Consider the following 13,705-nt stretch of genomic DNA (forward strand, 5'->3'; position numbering starts at 1 on the left):
TTGGTCCACAAGGGGATACAAGGCCTGAGTTCCTTGCCTCAAGGCAGGACAACTCTGAAGCAGGTCCCAGCTCCAGAGCTGCTGATGGGATTGGGGACAGCTCCATCCAGTTTAGCTACTTTCTCTGCCCAGTCCTGCTCCTCTTGCTTCCTTATAAGGACTAGTTCCTGAGGACACTTCCCAGGAACCTGCATGCAAATCTTGGTCTTGGAATCTGGTTCCCTGAATACCTGACCTATGACATAACCCATCCCATGAGGAAGGATCATCCCAGCATAAAGAATAAGGAGACGTGTCTCTTGGCAGGGAGGACAGCAGTCGCAAAGGCCTAGAAAGAGAAGCACTGGATTGTAGACATTGCTCTGTTATGAGAGAGGATCCCACCTCTCACAATGACATCCCAGGCCTTGGTAGCATGCCCTGGCCTTGCTCATCCACACCCCTCCTGATCCACCTCCCCATATAAATGTAAACAAATCTCCCTGCTGCTTCTGAGGCTCTGTATGTGCTTTCCAGCCTATAGCACGCTTCTCTTCTCTTATCAATTGCTATCCTTATTTTATTCTCAAAAGCTTGATTTCAAGCTTATTTTCTCCTCTCAATTTGTACAATACAATGCTTAATTGGTAGTGATTTTGCTTTGTACATTTAGGTTTTTAAAAACAATTTTCTTGGGTAATCCTTAAGGCTCGATGCGGCCAAAAGATGTCTCATGGAAGGGATTATTTGGGCATTTCCACAGAATCCTCTTCTGCTTGGATTAAAGGACTGAGAGAGATGAAGGAGGGTACCAATGAGGGTTCTTGGCTATGCACAGCAGGACAGTCTGGCTAGTTCAAGAAGGAAAGACATTTCCTCCAAGACATTATGTGACTCACAGAGTTATCTGGGAGAGAACCAGAGAACCTCCAAACCAGAGAACCTCACAACTTCTACCACAGGCTACATCAGTGAGAGCATCACTTGGCTCAGACCCTGCAGCTCACAGTCACCCTTATGCTGAGTCAGGACATGTCACTAGCATGTCAGTCACTGCTGCCCTCAGAACATCTCTCCCTGTATCCCCTCAGAGCAATGTCTGCTTTACTGAGTCCCTTGCTTCTTAATCAGAGCCTCACGCAGGGGCATCTGGTCAGTGGAGCATAGGTCACATCCCAGCCCTGCAAGAGAAACTGGCAAATCAAGTTTCTGGCATCTGCTGTAGGGTGCTGTCGACTCACAGGTGGAAAAGTTGGAAGCTTAGGAAAAGTGTTCAAATGTGAAAAACAGCCAAAACAATAGTTAATGAGTACAAGATATGGATAGGGGAGCTGGAGACACAGCTTTCAGGGCCTCTGCGACTGAAGCAACTTAGAAGCAGCAGCAGCAGCAGCAGCAGGATCACTCTAGGAAGCGGACTTGTATCTGTGAGTCAGTGGCCACCCCTCTCTCGCTTCACATCCAATCCCTGCGAAAGACCTGATTAATTCTTAACTATCTCTTAAAATCTTCTATCTCCCTACTAGCATTCTAGTCCAGAGGTCAGCAAGCTTCAGATTGCAAGCCAAATCCAGTCTACCTCCTGCTTTTGTGAATCATGGGTTATTGGACCACAGCCATCCCCACTCACTAGCATGCTGTCTATAGCTATGTTGAGTGGAGTCCTTTTGCTAGAGATCACAGGGCTGACAAAGCATAAGCTACTTATTACCTGATCTTTTACAGAAAAGGCTTGCTGACCTCTATCCTAGGCTAAACCATCTCTTACTAGACTTCTGAAAGAGCTTCCCCTGATGAATCCCACATTTGTTAATGGAACCTACAATCTGATGCCACATTAGAGACAGAGTATTCATTGCAAAACATAAATCATTGTAGTCCAAGACAAACTTTAAACAGACTCCTCTTACACTTAAATTGAGAGCAACATCCTCAGTATGGCAATAGGGTTTTATTAACTGGCAAGGTTTAACTTGTATCTACATGCATGGTGGACCAGCAGGATGACAACACTGAGTGGAAGACATCAACAAACATGGCTAGAGAATATGGCTTTTTCTAGAGTCAAGGATGGGAAATGATGTTCTGACGAAGCATAAGACGAGAGCTTGACCCCACATACCAGATACAGAGAAGGGCTTCTTCGTTCCTAAGTCCCTCACAGAGCAAACAGCTATGGTGAACAGTGCCTCATGGAAGGAGGATTCAGCCAGCTGCAAGAAGCCTGCTTTTGCCACTCTCCTTTTCTTAAAAAGAGCCTCCTGTCTTCCTCTTCCCTAACCCTTACCTGCCTGATACAAGGTCTCTTGACTGTGGTCTTGCTTGCTTATCGGATGCAAGTGATGAATGCTATGCATTCCAGCACATTTCCCTCTGCTGCATAAATGTGCTGCATTAACCACAAAAATAAATGGTTAATTTCCCACATCTAGGGGATCGCAGCAGGCCCATGCTTCAGGCATGCATAGCAGTCATTCCTGAAGTGTACCCTCTGATCTGAGAGTCAATACTCTCATAGTATCATTTCAGCACATTTAAAAAAATTTTGTTTGTGGTTTTTGCTGTGTTTTTATGTTGTTTTGTCTTGTTTTCCTAAAATATCTTTTTCTAAAAAAATTAAGAGTAGTATACAATTATCACTTGAACTACACAATGAGGAGAAACTAGATATCAAGCAAACGAGTTGGTTACGTTATCATTTTCTATAATGTTTCATGGGTTAACAGATTTTAGTACTTGTAAGAATTGCTTTTTTATGTTATAAAACCTCCAATTGTCATAGGGCAACAAAGCATCCTTCTCTTCAGGCTGACTGCTTTATTATTTTTTTTTAACACTCTTGCCAGGAACTGCTAAAGATATTCTTGCTTTATGTCAACATCACAAGTATTCTCTCTTGGCCCAAACATGCAGTAATGAGTGCCCTCCAAGCAGCCCGGGGTATCTGCCTTTCTATCTATCCATCCAACTATTCATTTATCTATCATCTATCTCTTTATTTATCTATCATTATCCCTCTATCTATCCTCTATCACTTATCTATCATCCATGTGTGTATGTAACTATCCTCTATCACCTATCAGTCTATTTACTGGTTTGGAGCGCAGTATTAGAAGTCAACATTAATTCTAGGACTGTATGGTGAAGGACTGTGCAGGTATGGTGACAACAGGCATATTATTTATTGTTAGATATCTGGACTAAAATTTTTATAGGAATACAATATACATGCAGAACACTACACAAAACATAACAGAGTAGAGCTTAGTGGGTTTTCCATAACATGGAAGCTGCCATGTCATATAACCACAACCCAGACCAAGAAACAGAACTTGACTAGCACCACCCAAAGTCCCTCATGACCCATTCCAGTCATTGCTCCTCCAAAGGTAACAACTATTAAAATATCTATCACACTGTGTCTCTTTACCTTGTCTTACAAGGACAGCTTTAATACTGGATTAGGGCTTACTCACATTTTTTGGAGGGAGTTTGGGAATGCATGTAAGAATTGAAGATTTTAAAATTTAAAAAAATAAAAATAAAAAAATAAAGCTCCATAGTTAGTTGCATACCTAATTAGGATGTTATATCTTCCTGGTAAGATGGTGGATCTCAGCCCTTACATGGGCTTTCATTTCCTAACTCAGTGCTTCAGTGCCCACCTGCTCTGCTGCTGTGGGCTCTGCCACCTGTCATCTCAAGTCAGCAAGGCTGTGGATTTCCACCACCAGACCCAAGGACAAGATGGTACTTGGAGACACTCCAAGGCAAGAGAACCTGGGCTCACCTGATGCAGAGGCAGTTTAGCAAGAGTCAGCTCCTCTCAGTGTTTATTATGTCACTGGTCAGTTTCTCATGCCTTCAGATAATTTGGTCCAGCTGCTTCGACTGTTACCTGTGAGAGCAATTGCTCCCGCTCTTTATATTACTATTCCTATAAGTCACTCTATATTTTACCCTTGCACAAGTACAGTGTGCTTTAATTACCTAAACTTTGTAAGAAACTGTACCATAAAGTTTTGTTTTTCTTGTTCCAGAGTATCTTGGCTCTTCTTGCCATTTACCATTCCATATAAATTCTGGAAGAAGGTTTTCAGTTTCAGTGACAAAAAAATAAGTCTATAGGTCAAAGATATAGTCTATATTTGTTTGGCACTGTTAAACTGAGAGATTAATTTGAAGAGAACTGACATTATTACAACACTACATCTTTCAATATATGGATATATCCATCCCATATATCCATGGGCATATCCATCCCTATCTTTATTTACTCCTATTTAAAATTTTCTCAATATTTCTTTGTACTTTTCAGTGTAGAGAACTTGTACATCTTTCATTAGACTTATCCTTTAGAATGTGAAGTTTTATGATGTTGTTTTAAATGGCATTTTAAAATTTTCATTTTCTAAATGCTTGTTGCTGATATACAGTAATATAATTATTTATATCAACTTTGTTTCTTGCATTCTTTCAAAATTCACTTATTAATGCTAAAGTTTGTTCTTACTGTGGATATTTCTTGAAATTTCCACAAAATATAATCTGCAAATAATATAGTTTTATTTCTTAATTTCCAAACTTCTCATTCCTTGTATCTTCTCACTTACCTCCTTTTTTGAACTGTCTATAACTTTACCTACTGTGCCAAATAGGAGTAGGGGTAGGTGGCATTTTTCTGTTGTTGATCTCAGTAGAGAAACTTTCAACCGTTGACTATACATGAAAATTGTGTTAGCTGTACATTTTCATCAGACACTTTTGTTTAGGAAATTTCCTTCCATTATTGGGTTGATTTCTGAATGTTGAAACAAACTTAAAAACCTAACTTGATTGTAATATATTTTGCCTCCTTATATCTTTAGATTTTATTTGCTAATGTTTTGGTTACAGTTTGCATCTTTCTTATGAGATTGACATATAATTTTCCTTTCTTTTAATGTCTTTGTCATGTTTTATGTCAAGGATGCTTATTGCAAAAAAATAAGTTGAGAGTAATACCAACTTTCTATCATCTCTTGAAAAGTTTATATAAGATTATTATTGATTCTCTTTTCCATATAGTATAGAAAGAATTCACTATTGAAGCCATTTGGGCTTGAAGATTTCTCTTGGGAGAAATTTTAATTACAAATTCAATTTCTTTATCACGTATATGAATAATCATATTTTCCATTTCTTCTCTTGTCAGTTTTAGTCAGCTGCTTTCTAAAAAATTTGAATGTTTCATAAAGTTTTTCAAATTTACTGGCACAAGGTGCTCATGATCTACTCCTTCTGTGTTAACAGGATCAGTATTTTCATCCCCTTATTCATTACTGATATTTGCAATTTGTGCCTTTTTTTTTCTTGATCAACCTTCTTAGGGGCTTATTGAGAAAAACGCAAGAATGCATAAATGAGAAATATCAGGAATTAATGACTAATGCAGCTCTGAATATTAAAGTACATTTTTTTCTATTTATCTTGAATAGATTAATAGGAATAGAAATAGTGATCATATAGTAAATTTGCCTTTACATTTTAAAGAAACTGCCAAACTATTATCCAAGGATTCTGTATTATTTTACATTATCATTAGCAATGCACACAGCTTCCATTTTTTGCTACATTCTCACCAATACTTGGTTATTACATTTCTTTTTGGCTACAGCCATTTCAGTGGGTGTATAGTGATATCTCATTGTGATTTTAATTTACATTTCTCTAACAGTAATAGTAAGTACTTTTTGTACTAATTAGCCATTTTTACAAATTCTTTGATAAAATGACTATTCAAATACTTTATATTTTAATTGCATTTTTGTCTTATTATTGACTTATAGGGATGATGTAAATATGTTAAATAGGAGGCAATAAAAATCCAGGATGTTTTCAGTCTGCCTTGGGTTTTATTGTCTTATAGTCGCTTTTGAGACTCATGGTTCATGTATGCAGCCTCAGAGTAAGGAAGGAGCATAAAAATAGCTTGGAGATTTTGGGTCTCCACTGAGCACATATACAGATTCAGCCAAGAATATGTTTGCCCCAGCTGGGACAATACATTCAGAAAACTAAGATCATGGCATTTGGTCTCATCACTTCATGGCAAATAGATGGGGAAACAATAGAAACAGTGAAAGACTTTATTTGGGGGGGGCTCCAAAATCACTGCAGATGGTGACTGTAGCCATGAAATTAAAAGATGCTTGCTCCTTGGAAGAAAAGTTATGACCAACCTAGACAGCTCATTAAAAAGCAGAGACATTACTTTGCCAAGAAAGGTCCATCTAGTCAAAGCTATGGTTTTTCTAGTAGTCATGTATGGATATGAAAATTGGACCATAAAGAAAGCTGAGCACTAAAGAATTGATGCTTTCAAACTGTGGTGTTGGAGAAGATTCTTGAGAATCCCTTGGACTGCAAGGAGATCCAACCAGTCCATCCCAAAGGACATCCGTCCTGAATATTCACTGGAAGGACTGATGCTGAAGCTGAAACTCCAATACTTTGGCCACCTGATGTGAAGAACTAACTCATTTGAAAAGACCTTGATGCTGAGGAAGATCGAACGTGGGTGGAGAAGGGGACGACAGAGGATGAGATGGTTGGATGGCATCACCGACTCGATGGACATGAGTTTGAGTGAATTCAGGGAGTTTGTGATGGAAGGGAAGCCTGGTGTGCTGCAGCCCATGGGGTCACAGAGTCAGACACGACTGACCAGTTCAGCTGACCTGAACGGACTAAAGGTCACACAGTACCTATAATCTTGTAGTACTAGAGTGAAGCCATTGGCCTTTCTATTTGTTTGTCTCAGAGAAATCATTTCCATTTAACATGAGCGTTACCACTGCCCCAAATGGAAGGAGTCCCCCTTCAACCGTGTTAGTCCTCATGGTCTGCCTCACCTGGGCACAACATCCCATTACCTGTTAGAGGAGAGGGTAGTGAGAATAGTTCTAGCAGCAAGCCTGCATGCCAGACTCCTACTGTTGTTGTCCTAAGCTCAGCAGCTTATCAAAGACTGTCATATGACTTTGGTACAATTCCAGAGTGATGACATGATCAGCTTTGTCAATTTTGGTCAGTTTTTTGAGGACAGGACTTGCTGATCTCCTTTGGCCAAAGTCAGGAGTCTTGACCTTCACACTCTTGACTTTCAAACTTTCTTCTATTTAATATACACATTTAATTCTACACAGTTTCTTCTAAGAATAGCCTAAGTTGCACTGAATACTTTTTGATATGTCTTATTTCATTATAATTCATTTTGAAATACTTCAAGATTTCCATTTTGATTATCTGCCTGATGGTCATTTATAACTGTATTGTTTAACTGTACATTACAGAAATCTTTTATTATTGATTACTGGCCTCATTAAAGCATTTTAAAAGAGAAAATTCTAAATCAGTCTTGACTTTTCCTCATCCCAGAGCACATTTGGCAATATCTGGAGACATTCGTTTTTGACAAAATTGTTGGAGGGGAGCTGGTTCTAGCATTCAGTGGAAATAGAACAGGACTACTGCTAAGCATCCTATAATGCATACCTAGGAGAGCCCCTCACGGCAAAGAATTAGTCCAAGATGTTAATAGTGTCCAGGATGAGAAACTCTGAAATCTGTTGACCCTAACCTCAAAATCTAGCTTTTCACAAATTTTGATAAATGTTTCATACTTACTAGAAAGGAATGTGATTCTGTCACTATCTGATTCATTCCTCTGTTACATTCATGTTTGTTAATTCTGTTTTTAATGGATTCTGTATTCTTATTAATTGTTTGTCTGCTTGTGCTATCAGAAGAGAGGTATGTTAAATCTCCCATATTTACTTATGGATTTCTTTCTTTCTCTTTTCTAGTTTTTCAATTATTGCTTTATATATTTTAAAGTAGTTTTTAGGTTCATAAAAATGTAATGTTTTTCTATCTTCCAGGCAGTTAAGTTTTTGTCATTATAAAATTCCTCCTAGTAATGCTTCATGCATTATATGATATTATATGAGGTTTCTTAGGGCTAATGTTTCCATATCTTTTTTCCCATCCTTTTGATTTTCAACTCCTCTATAAATTGTCCTGTTCCTTTTAAGCATAATATCATTAGGTTTGGGGTTTTATCCAGTCTAATAGTATTTGCCTTTTTATTGAAATATTCATGTAATTCTTAAGAGTCCCTTGGACTGCAAGGATATCAAACCAGTCAATCCTAAAGGAAATCAGTCCTGAATATTCATTGGAAGCACTGATGCTGAAGCTCCAACATTTTGGCCACCAGATGAGAAGGGCTGACTTATTGGAAAAGACTCGTGCTGGGAAAGATTGAGGGCAGCAGTAGAAGGGGGCAACAGAGGATGAGATGGTTGAATGGCATCACCAACTCAGTGGCCACAAGTTTGAGCAAACTCTGGGAAATAGTGAAGGACAGGGAAGCCTGGTGTGCTGCAGTCCATGGGGTTGCAAAGAGTCAGACACAACTTAGCAACTGAACAACAACAAGCAATTTACATGTAATATTGTTACTAATGTATTTACATTTACATCTATCATCTCTTAATGATATTTTTCATGCATCACCTACTTTTGGTTCCTTTTTCTCTCCTTGCTTTAGACATTTTTGATTAATCAAATATTTTTAGTATTTTTTTCCTCTTCATTTTCTTGCTTACTACAAGTGAATTTTTCTTCTATTCTTTTAGTGATTATCCTAGATATTACATAATGCACTATTTAGAATCCAACATAAGTTAGCAGTTGCACCTCTTCTTGGATAATTTTGAGTTTAGACTACTTAACCTCCGTTTGTTCCTTGGTATCTTTGGTGTTTTCTGTATTGCTATCATACATTTTCCTTTTGTGTATATATTTGTAACCTTGCAAGACATTTTTTTTTTTTTTGGTACAGTTAGTTTGCCCTTATGTTTATCCAATTATTTACCTTTTCCTTTGTGTTCTTCATTCCTTCTTACATATCCTTGATTCCGTCTGCTGGGAGGTGGAGGTATTGAATAATATCCTCTGAACTGAGAAGAAACATTGAGGCTAAAAAATGAAGGAGGCGACTCCATAAAGTATAATTATGAAGTTTATTGCGGGGAACTTACACACAGGCAGGAGGAGGGGACAGTGATCCAAAGGCATTTGCAGCTGTCCTTGGAGAAGCTGAAAGGGGTACAACAGGCTAAAGCTAAAAATAGAATTGGGCTACCAAGTAGGGGCTTCCCTGGTGGCTCAGAGGTTAAAGCGTCTGCCTCCGATGCGGGAGACCTGGGTTTGATCCCTGGGTTGGGAAGATCCCCTGGAGAAGGAAATGGTAACCCACTCCAGTATTCTTGCCTAGAGAATCCCATGGACAGAGAAGCCTGGTAGGCTACAGTCCATGGGGTCGCAAAGAGTTGGACACGACTGAGCGACTTCACTTTCACTTTCACCAAGTGAGAAGCATGTCTGCAAGATGGGAACCAAAGATTTTTCCCTCTCCCTGAGGGTCTCATGACCATTTAGCCATTTGAAACAGAAAAAGGCATTCTTCCAGATTCCAAAGGTAGAAGCTGATGGGGAACTCATCTGGTGTAGGCACATTCCTTGTGAGTTAGGTTACTGCTCAGTCACAGGGAAAGGAGAGGGTTCAGGACAGCCAGGCTAAGATGAAGCTGACCATATGGACACAGTGTGGTTTGCCACATGCCATCAGATTATTTCCCTTCTATCAGAGCTCTCTTAGTGTTTATTTAACACAGAATTGCAGATAGCAAATTCACTCAATCTTTGTATATCTAGAAAGTATCTTTATTTTTCTCTTCACTTATGAAAGATATTTCTGTTAGGTTTGGAATTACACAGTGTATTAAAAAGCAGAGATATCACTTTGAGGACATAGGTCCATATAGTCAAAGCTATGGTTTTTCTAGTAGTCATGTACGGATGTAAAAGTTGGACCATAAAGAAGGCTGAGCACTGAAGAACTGATGCTTTTGAACTGTGCTGCTGGAGAAGATTCTTGAGAATTTCTTGGACTGCAAGAAGATCAAACCAGTCAATCCTAAAGGAGATCAACCCTGAATGTTCATTGGAAGGACTGCTGTTGAATCTGAAGCTCCAATACTTTGGCGTGAAGTATCTGATGTGAAGAGCTGACTCGTTGGAGGGAGCTGATGCTTTCTCAGACCCTGATGCTGGGAAAGATTGAAGGCAAAAGAAGAAGGTGGTGGCAGAGGATGAGATGGTTAGATATCATCACCAATTCAATGAACATAAATTTCAGCAAACTCCAAGACATAGTGGAAGACAAAGAAGCCTGGCGTAGTGCAGTTCATGGGGTTGCAGAGCTGGACATGACTTAGCAAATGAACAATGATAATGTAATTACATGGTAGCAGTTTTTGTTTGTTTGTTTTTTAGCACCTTAAATATATCATTCTGTTGTTTGTAAGCTGCTATAGTTTCTCTTGGGACCTCAGCAGTCTGTTATATTCTTGTTTCTTTTAAAGGTAATGCATCTTTATATTGGCTCTTATCAAGTCCTGGAAGTGAATTCAGGGTAGTTTGGGCAGACAACTCTAGAGGGTTTGATCAGAACATGGCATAGATACGTGTATGTGGGCTTGGGGTGAGTACCTTCTCTTGGCTATTGTAGATTCTTTATTAAATGGGGAGGGTAACTAACTTAATCAAATTGAGATGCTACAACAGGATAACATAGATTGAGTGGCACAAACAATAGACAGTTATTTTTCACAATTCTGGACGCTGGGAAGTCCAAGATCAAGGTGCTGGCAGATTCAGCCCTTGGTGATAACTTTCTTCCTGGTTTGCAGATGGCTGCCTTTCACTGTATTCCTACATCATAGAGGGAACTAGAGTCCAGGTCTCTCTCCCTCTTCTTATAAGGACACTAATCCCACCATGGCAGCCTTACCCTCATGACCTCATATAAACCTAACTACCTCTCAAAGGCCCCATCTCTAAATACCATCGCAATGGAAGTTAGGACCTCAACATATGAATTTTAAGGGACACAAATGTTTAGCCCATGACAGGCACAGAGGGAAAAAAGACATTCATTCTTTCATCTAATAGCTAAGCATTGATTCTATAACAAAGCTTAAACTCTAAAATTAGGACTGAAAGTAAACAAATAAGATAGGCAATTATAACAGTACAGAATGCAAACAATACATGCTACAATAGTACAGAAATTATGCAAATGACAATTGAGCAATGGCGGGGGGGGGGGGGAATGGGAGACAGAAAAGTCTGCTGATCTTTAAAAGCTAGAAATCAAAGGACATCATTTAAAGCACATAAATCAAGTATGGTCTGTTCTTCCCAGGGCCTATTTCTGCTACATGAATTAGATCCTATGTACCTGATTTGAAGTTGGTAGTGATGAGGCTGGCATATTGAGGAAGTCACATTTATCCATGAAAATATTTATCAGAGTGTTAAATTTCAAATCACAAGGGAATGGCAGTAAGTTCCAGAGGAGTTCAAAACTGAACCTAAAGCCCAGCGACTCCTTATTGCCCTTCTTGGCTCACCTTTTCCATGTGCGCTGTCTCTGATGGCTTCCTGCACGTTACTGCCCAGCCACCGTGACTGCTGCCCTTCTTCCAGAAATCAACAGCTGCAACACTTGCTCATACTTCCTCCCCTCAAACTACTTGCATTTTTTTTTAATACGGTATTTATTGTTCATTCCTCTATTTATTAAAAACTTAACATCTTTGATTGACTGCCTGATTATTGGGCAAGGGTCTAGATTTCGAACGGTCTGATCCTAACTCCATTTTCCCCAAAGCTTGTTATATTTAGGAGAGAGCTTTCTTAAGTATGCACACAAACACCAAACCTTAATAACACGCAGACATGAAAATTTAATAACAGATGGCCAAAAAGCACATGAAAAGATGCTCAACATCACTAATTATCAGAAAAATGCAAATCAAAACTACAATGGGATGTCACCTGAGAATGGCCATCATCGATCTACAAACAACAAATGCTGGAGAGGGTATGGAGAAAAGATAACCCTCCTACACTGTTGGTAGAAATGTAAATTGGTGTAACCACTATGGAGAACAGTATGGAGGTTCCTTAAAAAACTGCCATATGATCTAGCAATCCCATTCAAGGGACATATATCTAGAGGAATCCATAACCCTAAAGAAAAACTTGCAATCCAGTGTTCACAGTAGCACTATTTCCAATACCCCAAACATGGAAGCAACCTAAATGACTACTGATAGAAGAATGGAGAAAGAAGACGTGGTACAATAAAAAATGGAATATTACTCAGCCACAAAAAACAATGAAATGATACCATGTAGAGCAACAGGGATGGACCTAGAGATTATCATACTAAGCAAAATAAGTCAAAGACAAATACCATATGATATCACCCATATGTGGAATCTAATTTTTAAAAAGATACAAATGTTTTATAGTTTTCTATATATAGGTCTCTAGTTTCTTTAGGTAGATATATTCCTAAGTATTTTATTCTTTTCATTGCAATGGTGAATGGAATTATTTCCTTAATTTCTTTTTCTACTTTCTCATTATTAGTATATAGGAATGCAAGGGATTTCTGTGTGTTGATTTTATATCCTGCAATTTTACTATATTCATTGATTAGCTCTAGTAATTTTCTGGTGGAGTCTTTAGGGTTTTCTATGTATAGGATCATGTCATCTGCAAACAGTGAAAGTTTTACTTCTTTTCCAATTTGGATTCCTTTTATTTCTTTTTCTGCTCTGATTGCTGTGGCCAAAACTTCCAGAACTATGTTGAATAGTAGCGGTGAAAGTGGGCACCCTTGTCTTGTTCCTGACTTTAGGGGAAATGCTTTCAATTTTTCACCATTTCGGATAATGTTTGCTGTGGGTTTATCATATATAGCTTTTATTATGTTGAGGTATCAAAGAGGACACTAACAGATGGAGAAATATACCATGTTCATGGATCAGAAGAATCAATATAGTGAAAATGAGTATACTACCCAAAGCAATTTACAAATTCAATGCAATCCCTATCAAGCTACCAGCCACATTTTTCACAGAACTAGAACAAATAATCTCAAGATTTGTATGGAAATACAAAAACCTCGAATAGCCAAAGCAATCTTGAGAAAGAAGAATGGAACTGGAGGAATCAACTTGCCCGACTTCAGGCTCTACTACAAAGCCACAGTCATCAAGACAGTATGGTACTGGCACAAAGACAGACATATAGATCAATGGAACAAAATAGAAAGCCCAGAGATAAATCCACACACCTAAGGACACCTTATCTTTGACAAAGGAGGCAAGAATATACAATGGAGTAAAGACAATCTCTTTAACAAGTGGTGCTGGGGAAACTGGTCAACCACTTGTAAAAGAATGAAACTAGATCACTTTCTAACACCGCACACAAAAATAAACTCAAAATGGATTAAAGATCTAAATGTAAGACCAGAAACTATAAAACTCCTAGAGGAGAACATAGGCAAAACATTCTCTGATATGAATCACAGCAGGATCCTCTATGATCCACCTCCCAGAATTCTGGTAATAAAAGCAAAAATAAACAAATGGGATCTAATTAAAATTAAAAGCTTCTGCACAACAAAGGAAAATATAAGCAAGGTGTAAAGACAGCCTTCTGAATGGGGGAAAATAATAGCAAATGAAGCAACTGACAAACAACTAATCTCAAAATATACAAGCAACTTATGCAGCTCAATTCCAGAAAAATAAAGGAC

This window comes from Capra hircus, chromosome 28, assembly GCF_001704415.2.
Source record: "Capra hircus breed San Clemente chromosome 28, ASM170441v1, whole genome shotgun sequence".
Classification (NCBI taxonomy): domain Eukaryota; kingdom Metazoa; phylum Chordata; class Mammalia; order Artiodactyla; family Bovidae; genus Capra; species Capra hircus.